This window comes from Thermobia domestica, chromosome 4, assembly GCF_964235325.1.
Source record: "Thermobia domestica chromosome 4, izTheDome1.hap1.1, whole genome shotgun sequence".
Taxonomy (NCBI): domain Eukaryota; kingdom Metazoa; phylum Arthropoda; class Insecta; order Zygentoma; family Lepismatidae; genus Thermobia; species Thermobia domestica.
This window is the reverse complement of record NC_137457.1, coordinates 187817715-187834238: the sequence shown is the minus strand read 5'-3', so window position 1 is coordinate 187834238 and position 16524 is coordinate 187817715. Positions and strand designations below refer to the sequence as shown.

The window sequence follows — 16524 nt, the reverse complement described above, 5'->3', positions numbered from 1 at the left end:
ATCTCATAATTACTTCTTGTTTGGACAATGTTTGAAACTATTTAACTTCTGTTTTTAAGTGACGCGGGATAGAGAAGTATATACAGGAGTGTTATCTAGCATTTTGATCTAATGTATGTAACCTTTAGCTACCCCTATGTTATTCTCTGACCAGGAAAAGCAATTCCTGAACTCATTTATTACAAAATATAACTTTTACTTACGACTATCAGAAAGTAAGGACTAATGTACAAACGCTTAACGTCAAACCCAGCAAGAAAATTACTGTTTTCTTTACTAGCTAAACCATGGTTTTTAAAACTGTATGTTTTAGTTGGATGATGTGTAACCGGCATATTGACAGTAGCGTCACCTAAATGAAGATTTGTCTCTAAAGACAACTTTTTGCCAGTATAATTGATTACTCTTATCACAAGATTGGTACACTCTACTCTTCCTTCATTTACAAAATATCAGCCTTGGAACAGATTGTTCCATTGGGTTGCAAGTCCTAGGACCTCTTCTGTTTTCCTTATACATCAACGATTTACCTGAGCACATTACCCATTGTAAATATCACTTATATGCAGATGCTATACAATGCTATTCAACCACTAATCCCCTAAATTTAACCACCGCGATTGATCACTTAAACAGTGTCATTGAAAGTATCTGCACAGGGGCACGTAAAAATGGACTGCAAGTAAACCCAACCAAATCAGAATATATCATGCTTGGTTCTCGTAAACTACTTTCCACAATCAATACTACAACCTACCGAATGTTATTGTAAACAATATAGCCATTCCTGTAAGCGATAGCGTCAATAGCCTATGACTCCAGATCGATAAATTCCTAAATTGGACAGACCATATTAATAGAGTATGCAAGAAAGCTTACGGCTCCCTCCATTCTATTCAGCGAATAAAAACCTTGTTTCCATTAAAGCGTCCCTGGTTCAGTCATTAGTAATCTCTCATTTAGATTATTGTGATGCAGCATATGTTGATTTAACCGAAGATCTGGCAAAACGTTTGCAGCGCATTGAGAATGCCTGCGTTCGATTCATATTTAATAAAAAGCGCTTCGACCACATCTCCCATTGTTATTAGAAACTAGGATCGTGCAATCTAAATACCCGCCGCCGCATTCATTCTCTAATACTTTTATATAAAATAATTAATAGTAAGAAACCTACTTATCTATCCTCTAAATTTAAATTTCTCGGCGATACTCACCCACTAAATACCCGTTCTAAAGGAAATACAACACTCGCCGTTCAAACGCACAAATCTAATTTCTTTTCCAAATCTTTCACACTATTTGTCACCAAAGCTGGGAATGACATCCCTGAAAGTATCAGAAACTCTGGTTCAGTGTTGACTTTTAAACGACGGCTTAAAGAATATCTTTCTAATGTAGGTCTTCAGTAAGAAAAAAATGTTACACACGAAACTATTCCTGGCGTTACCATGCAGTAGTTTTCTTCTTCTCTCCCTTTCTATTTCTTGTCATTTTCTTTTCTATTCCCTTCTGATACATGTGTATGAATGTATACATTATAGACAATCACTTAAGTAGGTGCATCATTTTATCTATAGATAGTGAATCATAGGAATGTATTTTATGTTATATATAATCAAGATTGACGTATTTGTTTCTCCTTGTATAGTTTAACATGTCTTTAGCATGTCTCTTGTTTGTTTTAGTGTTTATTTTATATGTAATAAGTTTCATTTTCATTTTTCATGTTTTATTTTCTGTATTGTTATGTATGTCGGTAACTCTTTAACGTGCCTAACTGTATGTCATTTTTATTCTCGTCGTAAAGAAAAGAAATAAAAGAGATCCGGCTGTAAAGAAAAATGTAAATGGTTGAGTGGAAGAAAAGGTTATGCCTTAACTCCGCCATTTTAAATAATAAATAAATAAATAAATAAATAAAAATAAATCATTAAAATTTTGAACAGACAGTGTAACACTAGGTTTTCGGTGGTAAGGTTACAGATTTTGCAGTTATAAATACGTTTGCATTAAGTTGTTCGAAAACTGTATCAAAAGTATGACGTTCCGGTAGTTCGTGTTCAGTGGGTTTCCCAAACCTAACCATATGAAATACTTAAAAGTATTGGTTATAGTAACATAAGGAGGAAACAACCAATCATTTTCCAACAAAACGGAAGAATCGAATTTGACTACTACTCTAAAACTATGCGTGAAAAGAAATCTTCACTTTTAAAGTTCAGTTTAGAAAATAAAAGCTAACGTGTTACTTTCAATGCCTTTACCTGGAATATCACGGAACTAGTACGTCTTTTTACAAAAATGGTATTACGAAGAAGAAGTTATATATTCCAGATGAAAATTTGACATCCAGTATCCAACATGGATTTTTACTCTTTTTGTTCAATATTAATATTATTAAAGCAAACTCCTATCTCTAAAAAGGCGTGGTAATGGTTTAGATTCTGATAGTTTTTCTCCCTCTATTCCCCAAACTATTCTCTCTATTTAAAGCATCGCAATTATTGCCACTAAACGTCTATTGTATCATATTGCTCACTAATGTTTTGCCCGAACAGTGTATATTGTGATTCATGTAAATTATAGTATGATTTTGGTTGCGCATGTTATGCTTGTTCGGATAAGTAACAGAAGTACTCGTAGGAGAATACATTCTGTTTACTTATTATTATATATGTCGCCCTTACATTCAGATGTATGAAAAGGAGAATAAGAGTTATATTTTTGTTGTTCAAACGGGAGAGAACCTGCTGACTGTTGATTACTACGTTGTTTCCCAGCTGATAAGATACCATGGACTTCTAAAAGTGCAAAGGTTTTCTTTTCTTTGCTGCTGTTCATAGAGAGGAAGTGAGATATGAGAATTATGACACAACGAATCATCAGCTATCCTTGCAATGAATTCCGGTCCACTGTATCGTAATACTTCCTCCTTAGACTTTGCTTTACTTACCGTCTTATAAATCACAATTAACTCTTCTGACTGTTCTTCTAACACAAATTCAAACAAAGCATCCACAGACGTAAACGATTTATTACATGCAGGTCTAAAGTGTTGAGGCAACAATCCTTTGAACTGTTGCTGAATACAAACGCCTTAATCTAAACTAACTATGAGGTTTAGCTTGTCGTAAATATATGTCATGTGGGTTCGCCCTATTTCTAGTCTCTTGATCTAATAGTGTTCCGTTAACTTCTTAACTACAAAGCCTCCAAGAAATTTAATCATATGTTTCTTAATATACGATAAATTCACGAATTTGATTTAGTTAAGACTAGAAACCACGCTAAAGCCGGTTGCGTTGAAGATTGGGAAGAAAATGACGTTTCTCAACTTCGTTAAACTAACAAAGATGCAGTATGATCACAATGTTATAAAAAATCTAATGATACCTTCCATATACTTGCCATGAAAAAATGTCGGACGCACAATATAATATAGTGACGTGACTAGAGCTTGTGGCATGATACTTAAATGCATGACGTTTCCCAAAAATCTATAAAAATAACCTTTCTAAACATACACGAATAAACAAAATTACACTGCAAATACGAGAGGGTGGAATAAGGGTGATAAAACGAATATACTTTGAACAAATTCTAACGGGGCGCCGAAATCAAATTAATACAAAATCTATCCTAATTTTCCTCAGCTTTATGACAAGAATTGCAACAAAGTGGTAAAGTAACACATTTCCACCATGTGCTGTAATTCATTGTGAGTTCAAAAGCTCAGATAACGTGTAAATGAATCGTACATTTTGCATGTGAGAAGTAAAAAGTTGGGCCCAGAATTTTGTGAATTCTATATTAGATAGAGCACATAGAAAACGGGATTTGGCCTGCATTTAAATAAAATTGAACATTTACAAAAGACAGATTGGGATATTTCAAGTGTTCAAATAGTTGTGATGGGAAATAGCAATTGACATTATTTAACTGAAGTTACATTTTAAGAGATTACACATTTTTATCAACAACTAAGGAAGGTTGAAGATGGCAAATGCTCCTAGAACTAGAACAAGGTATTTTCTAGAAAACTGCAACCCTTTGTTCGCGGTAGCAATTCAACTTCGACTACCTATTCCAAACCTCTAACAATCGTTTTGTTCAACGTTCCTTCCGGTTTATTTCCTACTCCATTGAAAGTTTGTCCATGTGACTACTGCATTGACAGTTTCGAAAGTGCATACTACATAGATTAATCATAGGATGGTGATAACAGGAATGCGTACCGGGAAACAATCTGCTGTTTTATTGATTACGAAATTTCACATGTAATAATAAGACGACAGACAGTAAGGAAACTTCCTTGTTCTAAAGTAAATGAACTTAGAAAACACTGAAATGAGACTTCAACAGTGATTAAACAATGTTGCTTTTCATTCAGTTCAATTTAACATAAAGTGTTCCAATGTTCGAAATAAAATAGCTAATAATGTAGGTAAATACATAGCAAATTCATATACCTTCACGTTAGATATTCTTAGGCAAAATATATTGAAAATTGTTTTAAGTACTTTCAGGACTCACGAAGCTATTTGCGTAGAGAAAATTAAGTTAAAATCAACTTTAACGTAAGATTTGCAAAAGTAGCTCTTAAAATTATAGTTTCTCCTACTTACTTTCAGGGAAAATTTGCACATTAAAGCAAGACTAAATGTCTGCTTTAATTCAGAGAAAGCAATAATGCTCATTTACTAATTATAGAGGAAAACATATGTGAACAATATCTAATAATATATTCAGAAGCATTATCTTAGTAACATTCTTTCTTTTGAAAAAAAATTAGATTATCACTGATTATCATAAATATATTGTAGTGATTTTCCAACTATCGGTCCCATAGGTACTATTGTTAACGTATCGGGAACAATGAAAATTCTTAATTACACTACTACTAGCGTCTACTTTCAAAGGAAATTCTGGTAGTCGACAAGGTAAAACTTTCTCTAGAATCAGGGGCTTATACAGGACGGACTTCGGAATTGGGTCTGTGAGATGTAATACTGCTACTTAGAGCTAGTTTTGAGACCAACGAACTCTGGAATGGGTTTTATTTATATATAAAATAAGAACGTTTCCTCTTCTGGGGTGGGGGCGATCGGCCCAATCGGCCCTATATCCGCCACTTATGATTTACGAAAATGTTCTTAAATAAGTAGAAACACTTATGTCTAGTCGGTTCGAGCAGTCCCTGTATAAGACTATTGAGAAAGATTTCCTCGAACACTAGGACATAATAATAATTATGAACGGTTAGAAATAAATCATTATCTACGCTCAATATAACATGGTTCACATAACTTCAAAGAAAATGTTAATAAAAGCAGGAAAATTAAATATTAGCGAAGCCAATTATATTAGCAAAAATATTAAGTAACTAATAATGTATCCTTTGAAATAGATGTAAGAAGTGAAATTACCAGATGTAGTAAATATTCAAGATATACTTGATTAATAACAGTATATTCAATGTTATAGCAAGGATCTTTTGCGAAATTGCCTACATACTAATGGACATATACCTTATGGTGTTATATGTAAATAAATTTATGTTGCCCAAAAATTCCTGATGATTTCATTTTAACTTAGCCATAATGAGAAATTCATATATATTTTCTGTAATTCAAGAGTACCCAAACTAGTTCCTAAGAAACCCTTTATTATTTTACTGCCACTTATACTGATCCTATTTCAAATCTCATCTATTTTACCAGGTGACACAACGAATGGGAATGTTAAGAACCTTTACGATTTCCCTGAGTATATGCTACCTCAACACTTACGTTTTGTGTTTTAAGTATGGTAAGAATATAATAAAACTCTGCTTTTATAATCGTAAGAATAATTATACATTTATAGTGTGAAAAGTCTGAATGAAACTACTTATTGTGAATGTGTCTTATACTATACTTGTTTCAATTGCCATTAAATGCACGGATATTGAGTACATACTTCAAATTAAATATAATATCAATTATATACATTGAAACTGTTGTATATCAGTTTGTGTTTGTGCCATATTTTGTTTGCCAATTTCGAGCCTAATCTGGTAGGGGTAGTGATCTCGTTGATAAATCCCATTTCCTCGTTACAAAACACTTGTGCATTTCAAAGTTACTGGAATATTTTCTAAATGAATAAGTTAGTGATATTGTTATTTTTAATTAATTTTTGTTTTTAAAGTTGTAGTTAATCATTACGTAACGATTGTTACAATGTGATTGTCCTATTAAGATAGAGCAGATTCTTACAACTCTATTTCGAACCAGGTCAAAACTCACACATTCAAAATCCCACCCGCAGAAAATGTAAAAAAAAAAAAATATCATAACCCCACAAACAATCATAACTTCCACAAATCATCATAACATTAACAAACCATCATAACCCCTACAAAAATAGTCAAATCTACCCAAAATACGAACGGCCATAACTCATACAGCCAAGACCCCCATATAGGTAATCTGAGGTAACCCCTATTGATCACAACCTCTACACAAATGCACAAAATTCCCACACAGAAAAACGGTCAAAGTCTCCACATAAATGGACAGAGCCCGAACACAAATGGTAAAAACTCCCAGACACAGAAATTGTCAGAACCGCTAGAGAATCGAATAATCTGACACACTTTGAAATTAGCAAGATCTTGTTTGTTTTCCACGATGAAAATAATAAAAATGTTCGTAAAACGCTAATGAACCTAAGTGAACAAGGTGATATGCAGACAAATCCCTCACTCGTAGAAACGGGCATATTCTTCATACAAATAGACGAAACCCTCACACGTTGAAACGATGATAACTCTCACACAAATTGACAAAAATCCAGGCGTAGGAAGGGTCAAAGTTTCACACAAATAGAAAAATCTCTTATGTGATAACGTTGACTCTTACGTTATAGAAAATTACAATTTGCCTCAGCATAGGATGCCTTCCGATCTGATCTGACCTTGTATCTATTATTGTCTTCTTCAGACGCCCTATATTTTTATCTCTCTTTTCCCTCTCTCTCACTTAATGTAGTCCTACATGGTGTTCTGTCACTACGTTTCATCTCGAAAATGAACCGTAGTTTGTACCACTTCATCGTTCATGACAAAGATGATGGCTTATCCTTGTTATGACCTTACATTTCTGAAGAAATGCAACCAGTTCGAAGTTAAGCAGAGACAAATGTGAAGTATATGATGAAATGAGAAATAAAAATCATCAACTACAAATAAAAAATATGCAACAAAATAAAGAAAATAAATAAATCAGCCCCTTTATGCAGTGATGACTGCAATTCAAGTTTCTATTAGAAAAATTGATTTGCATATACATCTCTCCGAAAAACCAAAACCGTAGTTGATTCCTAGAGAGCCTTGTCACGCTTTTATCACGCTAATAAATCAAATGGTCAGTAGTGGAACTAACGAGATTTAAACATATACGCAAGGCATCGAAGAACTCAAGAGAGGTTGTTTAAATTTACTTATAGTAGCTGTTTCATTAACAACTATTTTTATATGGAGATCTAAGTCCTCATTTTTTCTATTTGTCACTCATTTTTGTTCTGTCCATAATTATAACTTGTCATCATGTGGAGCATCTTCCATAGAACGCACTTTTTGGACAGCGTTTGGATTCCATTTTGCAACTTCCCACACTAATATATTGCACCACCCTTATCCTGGTCCTGTGTTTCTGCTCAAAATCAATCCGAATACTTCTAGTAGTGTCAATTTTAAACAACTGCTGCACGAAATAATCATTAAACTCTAATCCTTTTTTCGGTGAGGATTCCACCATTTTCATAATCCATCATTGATACTCCTGGGAATCAAAAATCCTAAAATTGCCGTTATACTTCCAATAATGGAAGTACTACAAATTATCATCTAATGTAGAAAATACTATTACAAATTGCTATAGTGATTAAATTATTTATAAGAGAAAATAATTGAAATAATTAAGGGAATACTGAAACCGGAAAGACAAATATTTTCTTCAAGCGATGAAATGAGAGCTCATAACCAGAAACAAAATCATTTTCCATCACGAGCGAGGAAGTGTGCCGAACCACGAATCGTTTTTAAGAAGTGATTATATAGGATGCGATGTAGCGAGCATAAATATCCGCCACGAATATACATCGCCTGGGATATAATTTCAGGCTCTTGGTACCAAATGTAAGCGCTCTATCAATGGTCAATCACGACCTTTGTGTTTGTTGATACTTCAAACACGAAAGAGACGAAAACATAGTGAAACGGAATTTAAAATTGGCATATAAATAAGCAAAAATAGACGCAATATTCATGAAAAGTATAAAGAACTATACTTACATTTGCGTGCAGTTGCTTAGGAAAAGGGAATTAACAACTAAAGAACAGAAATTTCTTTTACTAGTTTGAAGCAAATGACTTTAGGGTAAATTTTCTGAATGAAATAAATATATTATGTCACAGCAGCAATGTGTTACCAAAGATTGCTTTAGACAATTTGTACATCTATGAAGATACAATTGTAAAACTTAGCTGCAGTTTTGCGGAAAGTTCACGCATCTTCACAGTAATACCTTAAAAGTTATTTTAAGGATTCCGACATTACTTATGTATTTACGAGCCTCAACTGTCAGCTGTCAAATGACGTTATACTAGAACAGCTGCGATTAGTATATCTTTCAATTTGGGACGACGTCATCTGATGCTCGGAAAGTCACCTACATTTTAGACTACGCTAAATTTTGTTGTGGGTTTTTCAGTAATATAATGAGCTGCCTTCACGAAAAGTTGTCTAATATAAAAACAAATCAGTAATTTAATCATTATTACGCATTTGTTGACGAATGTTTCCTAGGAAGAGCCATTTTGTTGGCAAATAATGTCTTACCTTTAGCTTAGGTATCTAATTAAATTAGTGAAAATATAGCATTAAAACGAAGTAAAACTTAAATTTGGAAACGTCGCAAAACTCCCAAAACTAAAATAGTTTTGAAAGGAAAGGAACTGACGTGAGAAACGCAATAAAGGACAAGAAAAATGCAAACTTAAAATATATTTCACAAGACTAGAGAGGAGAAAAGCAAAAAATTTATTACTACTGTTTATTTTTTAAAATCCTTAGATACTAATACCCCACAATATTATTATGGAAATAGTTTTATGGATTTATATTATCATTATTTTTTCTTTTTCACACGACTTCAAAAACATTTCTATATAATAGTAATAAACTTGTTCCTGCTATTAAATGCTTCATTATTACTTATCTCTTTCTTAGCGAGTTTGTTGTTGTCTTCCGTTTACTGTCCTTTTCTTGACATCTGTTCATAATCTTTATAAAATGTTTTCGTAACAGAGATGAACTTCCACTGATTCCCTAAGTAATACGAACACTTGATTACCTATTTCTTTATTAGTTTATTATTCCATTTAGGCCTATAGGATATGTATTGTACACCGGTTACAATTTCCACTCTAGTTCAGAGTAATCTAAATTTGTATAACCTCTGTGTAACGTCCCCTTGTCATTTATGAAGAATTATTCATGTTCCATCGGTGTCCGTTAATCGGGGTTTTAACTGCATTATGTTCTCATGTATTGAATAAAATCTAGTATGTCCTCACTCTAAATAAATTTTGCCCCATACTTATATTTATGAAACTAGTTTTGTTTCACATTTTAAAGATATGGTAGACTCTTAAACTAATTTTCCTTTTAGTTTAACATCCGAGGGATAAAATAAAGGAAAAATGTCATAGATAGAGTCTTTTTTCATAAACAGATTCCATATAAAAACAGTTTCTCGCTATGTGTTACAAAAACGAAATAAAATTTCTAGCTTATTGTTCAACAATTATGCTCCAAATTTAAGGGTTAATGGAATTGGGTAATGAAGATAATGTAAAAAACGATAAAGTACTTGATGTTTGTCCACCACAAAGTTCACTTGAAACTCGTGTCGACTATACTCGAGTATTAAACGAAACTCGAGTCGAGGCTCGCATTGTGACATTTGATATTAAATGGAAGCAAATGACTGCTTGGAGTCAAATTTTCTTGTCGGGACGAAACAGATCTCAAAAATCTCTATTCGTGTCGAATATATTTGCATAATTTTAAAAGTTATTTTGAAAAACGTAATAGTTCAGAAACAGGTATCTTCGTTGAAACCAATACAAGTACGAGTATTTGTTACTTTAAGAATGTACATAATGCGTTAACGTAATAGTTAACCTTATAAAACAGGCTTTAATTTTCAATTTATCAGTTAACTGATATTAATAATTTTGCATCGTAATATTTTATAGCACATCATATATAGTAATAATCCTGATATCTGGTTTGTATAAAACTATTGCGAGAATATGGACTTCATGAATTCTCTTGGTCAGAAATTGACAGTCTATACTAACTTAGCATACCTATAGCTATTGCCTTTTCGTTCCCATGAACGCAAGGGGCTTAGATAATAACTTTCTGGACTATTCGATTTCCCACTATTTTGAGTCTTTTATGTGCTGGAGCATATCATGAGTTATGAAGAATTAATAATGTAATACTTGTTGTATAATACATATTATGATATGGATATACGTCTGTTTTACATAGTAGGGACCGCGGTGGCTCAGTGGTAGAGCGTTCAACTCTGGTGTTTGGGGTCCCGGGTTCGAACCCAGCCCCCGCCAAGTGAACTTTGTGGTGGACAAACACCGTGTGCGCGGGTTTCTTCGGAGTTCTCCACTATCGTCCCACTTCTTCATTCCACCATTTAATTCATTACTCATCATCACCGTCTCCTTTAGCCTCACCGGCATAAGTAAACCGGTGGGACGTAAATCTCAAAGATTTTATTTCATTTTGTTTCGTTTTACATTGTGTATTTTAATAAATGAACTACTTGCATGCAAAGTAGCCTAGCTACAGAAAACCTAATAATTCATTAATGTTTACATTTATTGTAAAGCTATATTGTTCAAAAATTATTTGTGAACAGTAAAGTATAAAACTAAAATCTACAAAGGTACAGTTTTGCTCGCCAACATAACAGAAATATGTACTGTTCATGAGATATTGAATCTCATGTTTCCTTCTGAAAAGTTTCAAGTAAGCAGTTATTTAATTTGGCATCCAGATTATACATTATGAGATAATTCCCTTCTCACTGCACACTAGTTAAATAGTGATTTCAGGTTCATGGAGATGTTACATCTTCTTAAATAAAAACTTGACGATTGCTTGGCATATGATGACCTCATAAAAGTATTTTCAGAAGGTAAAAATAGTGTGTTCGATTTTGAGCTTCATCTTGTATTCATCCCTATTCACATCACTGATAATTACATGGAACTTTGTATTATTATGTAGTCATTCCGTACGCTTAATTGCTGATTAACTTGACAGGCATTTCTCGATGTTATCACGTACGATTACTTATTAAGTAAACATTGATTCTAAGAGTCGCTGAAGGGGAGGTGGGTTTAGTATTTGTTTTGCTTTTTCGTCATTAAAGTGTTTCTTCTGAAGCAGTATTTCATTTATTTTCTAATCTTATTGTTTCGTTTTCATTTTTTTATGAAAATTCCAGATAGTTTTGTATTGTGCTGGCAGCATGTTCATGTTGATTGACCTCTTGTATTACTCTCTCATTTTGTAATTAGTTTCCTATTTTCAGAAGCTAATCAATTGTGTTAAATAGTTCAATGTATTTGAAATATTTTTTGTTTTTATGTAGCTAACTAAGCAAAATATAATCTCAAGCAGTGAAGCTTATGAACTAGTAAACTATGCAAACCTTATGAAAGGAAGTATGAATGTAAAATGAACTTGAACTTGCCCTGGGGCTGCAGTGGCTCTGTGATAAAATATTCGCCTTTAATTTGTTAGATATGATTTGTGGTGCAATTGCATTCCGCATATTTTTCTAAGTATTAGAACGTTGATAATTTCTTTTATTTATGACTCATTGACGAGAAGCAGAAAGTGTTAAAATTGCGCAAATTCTCTTCGAGACGTTGCCAGCAACAGGATTCAGCAAATTTTGTGAAATGTTGCACCGAAATAAAATGGATAAACGCCATTTCTTTATGAGATCTACTTGCATTATATTTTAATATTTACAAAGCAAAATATATACTTACCGAATATATATGTTTACAGCTTGAGTCCTTGCATTAAAATCCTAGGGCTTTTAACAATGTAACATGTGCCTTCTCATGTTTTATAGTGTAACGTAGTCTGAGTGGGGGATAAAAATGATTCTACAAAAACTAATGCGGTTGGACATGTACAGTTAAAATACATACACACATGAAAAGAATATAACTGAGTAAATCGTTCAATAGACTATAGTATTATGTAATGAAATAATATGTAAATATAAATAAGAAAAGAAAATGAATGAGGTTAACTTCAATAATTTTATAAACAATTTAAAAACGCCAAAGTAGGTTCTACACCAAAAATAACAATTTAATGGGATAACCTGAGACCAAAGGATATTCAAATACGAAAGTTAACACATACCAATGCTTTCCTCATATGACTACAACCTCCCTCGTAGCTAAATTTACACTTTGTACATTGAATTTGTGGTTTAACTCCACAAGAAGTAAATAAAAATCTTCAAAATAATATTAAACATCATTAATTGATACACAATACTCACTTGAATGGGACCAATGTACACGTATAGCCGTAATTACAATAATTATGAAGGGAGAAAAGAATTTGCCGCGTATAATCCTAAAATCTGAAATATTTTCGATTCACTAAGTGAATGTAGAATATTTCTTAATAAATTGAAAGCAAATGCTATATAATAATAATCCAAACGTAGTATCACAAATTATTATATAAATTGAACTTCACATGATAACATGCAAATCGTTATTTTCATACCCAGTCGCTGAATGAAGTTATTACAGAGAACTTCGCGGCAACATTCGGTAAAAAGTACCTTATTCATAACTCTATCAATTATTTGTTGATGTTAGAAAAGCGTACTACTCGTTTAGGAGAGAAACATTATACAACGTTCTTACAAAACTTGGAATACCGAGAAAGCTAATTAGATTAATATGTATAATGAATCCCAAAGTAATGTCCGGGTAGGAAAATTTTTGTCCACGAGCTGTCACGTCGAAAATGGTCTGAAACAAGGAGATGCGTTGTCACCATTATTATTTAACTTTGTGTTGGAATACGCCATAAGGAAAATCAAAGATAGCAAACATGGCCCAAGGTTGAACGGTATTTACCAGGTTATGGCATATGCTGGTGATGTAAATTTAATTGCGGATGATAGGAGAAAAATAGAAAGAAATGAAGAGATCTTATTAAACGCTTGCATGGACATGGATTTAGAAGTAAATGCAGAGAAAACTAAATTGTGGATGCCTTAAAATATTAAATAATACTTTTGATAAAGTGAATACTTTCAAATATTTATGACAGACGAAAATCATATTCACTAAGAAATTAAATGTCGACTAAAAGCAGGAAATTTGTGTTACTATTAGGTTCAAAATCTCTTGTCGTCGCGAATTCTGTCGAAGAATTTCAAGCTTAAAGTATATAAGACGATAATAATGCCTGTTGTTCTGTATGGTTGCGAAATATGGTTGCTTACTCTGAGCGAAGAACATAGACTGAAAGTATTTGAGAACAGGATCCTGAGAAAAATATTCGGACCCAAGAGGAACAGGAATTGGGAATGGCGGAAACTTCATAACGAGGCACTACGTAATTTATACGGTTTACCCAACTTTGTTACGGTCGTGAAATCTAGGCGTCTTAGGTGGGAAGGCCATGTAGCTAGAATGGAAGAAAGTAGAAACGCTTTCAAAGCTTTAGTTGGAAGACCTATAGGAAAACGACTATTAGGAAGTTCTAGGCGCAGATGGGAGGACAATATTAAGATGGATCTAGGCACTGGGTAATATAAGAGATAGTAATACAAAGTAGAAACTGGATCCAATTAGCTAAGGATAAAAATGGATAGCTTTTGTGAACACGGCTTTGAACTTCCGGGTTCCATACGTCATAGAGTTAGTTGGTTAGTTATATACTTTTCCACTATTTCAATTTTGGCTGTATATATAGCTTGTTGCAAACTAAAAAAGAAGGCCCATTATTAAATACTGAACCTTCATAGTTCGACTGTTCACTTCTCTATCGTAATCATACAGCTACGAACAACGACCAGCCTAAGATACCTGTACCAATTATTTATGCTATAAATATGAGTGGCGCTATTTACACTTCAAATTGACTGTCCATGTTACAATTTTTTAAACTTCAATTGAAATCGTCAGTACGTATATATTTTTTCCTAATTATGAATGTAAATATACAAGTCTTACGTCAAATCAAAAATTAACAATATCTATACCCAAATACTAACTGCAAAATAAAAGACCCAGAAATAAGAATTCCCAAACTAAACTACCTAAATACACACTACAAGTCCCAAGTCTAAACGTCAAAACGTAGTTTATAGCTATAATAGTCCAAGTATTAAATACATTCATAAACAAACATCTAATAATTAGAATTCGCAAATAGATATTGATATTAACTTCCATGCTTGATTAATAAAAGGTACCTTACAACCAAAATATTTTTGTAATATAACTTTCATTACAAATATCAAAATTCTGAATACTTACTTCACTCTTTTAAAAAAAATCTACTAATCGTCAATACAATTGCAATTGAACACTGTGAATTAGCAGAGAAAAATAACAACGTGAAATTAGTATCCAACTTCTCATTCCATGCCATTTCTTTCAATCAGATCATTCCCAAAAAGGCCATTTGTCTTGAGCGATGTCTAACAAGTAGGCTAAAAATTGCTCGATCTGGAAGGGATTTACACTCATTTTGCAAAGGTTTTCCAGGTCTTTAATTATAGAAACATGTTAAAATGGCTAAAAACAATCGTCAAAATTCACTATCACGTAATAAAAGCAGATGTGAAATAATTGCAATTTCCTATGCTCCATCACTATGATTACTGAAAATTCACTATACTCTATCACAATTGGAAGACAATAATATAAAAATTTATATAAACTTCTAAACGAAAAACATTTCTTAATTTAACCTAGGTCCCTAAACTTTTAGTCATAGAGACATGCACTTCTCTAACAGTATTATCATCTTCCACTGATCTAATCTGAACAATTCCTGTTCAAGAATTTGATTATGACGTACGGTCCAAGCTACCGATAGCATAAGCTTTTAGTTACTTTATCGGCCAAAGAAGACTGAAATTGTGACTTAATAAGAATCTCATTCCCAATATTATACGAAGTTCTAATTCTAGTTTTGTCACAAATGTTTCTTTCTACGCTGCCATGCTAACTCCATGTTATTTAAGGTGTTCTTCCAAATATCAAGTTTACGCTTTCTACTTCTTGTTTACCTCAACCGCAGGTTGGTAGGCAACATGGAAATCTTTAAAACTTTCCACTCGCTTGGGAGAGCTATTTTATATTTTGGTAAGGCCACTTCTTCGTAACTGCGTTTAGATATTCTAACCTTGGTCTTCCTCTTCCTGGATTTCCTTCTGTTTCTCCTTCTCTCAGCATGGTGGTCCATGGAGTGCCGAATAGAAGGGCCAAGCAAGCTTTTTCTTCTTTTTTCTATTATCTTCATGATCTGTCGTCCTTCGTTAGCTTCCCTTAGTACATCTTCGCCATTCTGCGCCAACAACACATTTCAAATGCTGTCAGCTTGGAAATTTCAGCTATCCTCAACGTCCATGTCTGTCAACCGTTAAACGCTACGCTCCAAACCAGTGTCTTAAAAAAAAGTTTTCGAACGTCAAATGACACTTTTCTTAATGTTAGTAGTCTTCTTTTCCTATTAAATGCTAGTTTAGCTTGCGCTATTCAAAATTAGGTCTTTTTACTTCTTCCGTCCGAGCATATTAGACTCCCTAAATAGTAGAACGTCTTAACGTCTTCAATTTTCTCTCCATCTAGCCATACGTTTGCTTTCTTCTTGTCTTGCTCTTGTGGACTTTATCACTTTGATTTTCGTCTCATTTATTTTCATTTTGCATTTTTTTGTCAGTTTAGGTTGAAAGTGCTACTGCAAGTCCGTTTTGTTTTCCGCTAATAATGCTGTGTCATCAGCAAACCTTATTGCTGAAAAACTGACCAATTACTTTTACGCCTTTCGCGTTTTTGTCAAAGAATTCTTTCATAGCCTCTTCTGTATAGACGTTGAACATGGGAGGTGAAAGAGCATATCCTTTCCTTACTGCTTAACCTATTCTAGTTTCCTTCTGCTTTCTTCCTATAACAGCTGTCTGATTCCTATAAAGTTCCTATATTATTCTTCTGTTTATGTAATCCACTTTCAGAATCGTCAATGCTCTGAGCATGATATTGAAATCTGCGTGTTCAAAAGCTGTCTCCGTATCTACAAACGTTATCACAATTGGTTTGTTTATTCTGATGTGCTGTTCGATGATAAACCATAGAGTCAGTATTGCTGCCCTTGTTCCCTATTTCCTCCT

The 16524-nt window shown here is 33.3% G+C and overlaps 1 protein-coding gene and 1 long non-coding RNA gene across 2 annotated transcripts in view; one reads left to right on the top strand and one right to left on the bottom strand.

Moving 5' to 3' along the window:
* Positions 1–16524, top strand: part of LOC145682969 (uncharacterized) — a 220979-nt gene that overhangs the window by 13835 nt on the left and 190620 nt on the right. The window contains exon 2 of the long non-coding RNA XR_014130961.1: positions 5724–5811. This is a non-coding gene — a long non-coding RNA (uncharacterized LOC145682969). The remainder of the gene's footprint in view (positions 1–5723; positions 5812–16524) is intronic.
* LOC145683417 (hemolymph lipopolysaccharide-binding protein-like) overlaps positions 1–16524 on the bottom strand; it is a 708489-nt gene that overhangs the window by 674176 nt on the left and 17789 nt on the right. The window lies entirely within an intron of this gene.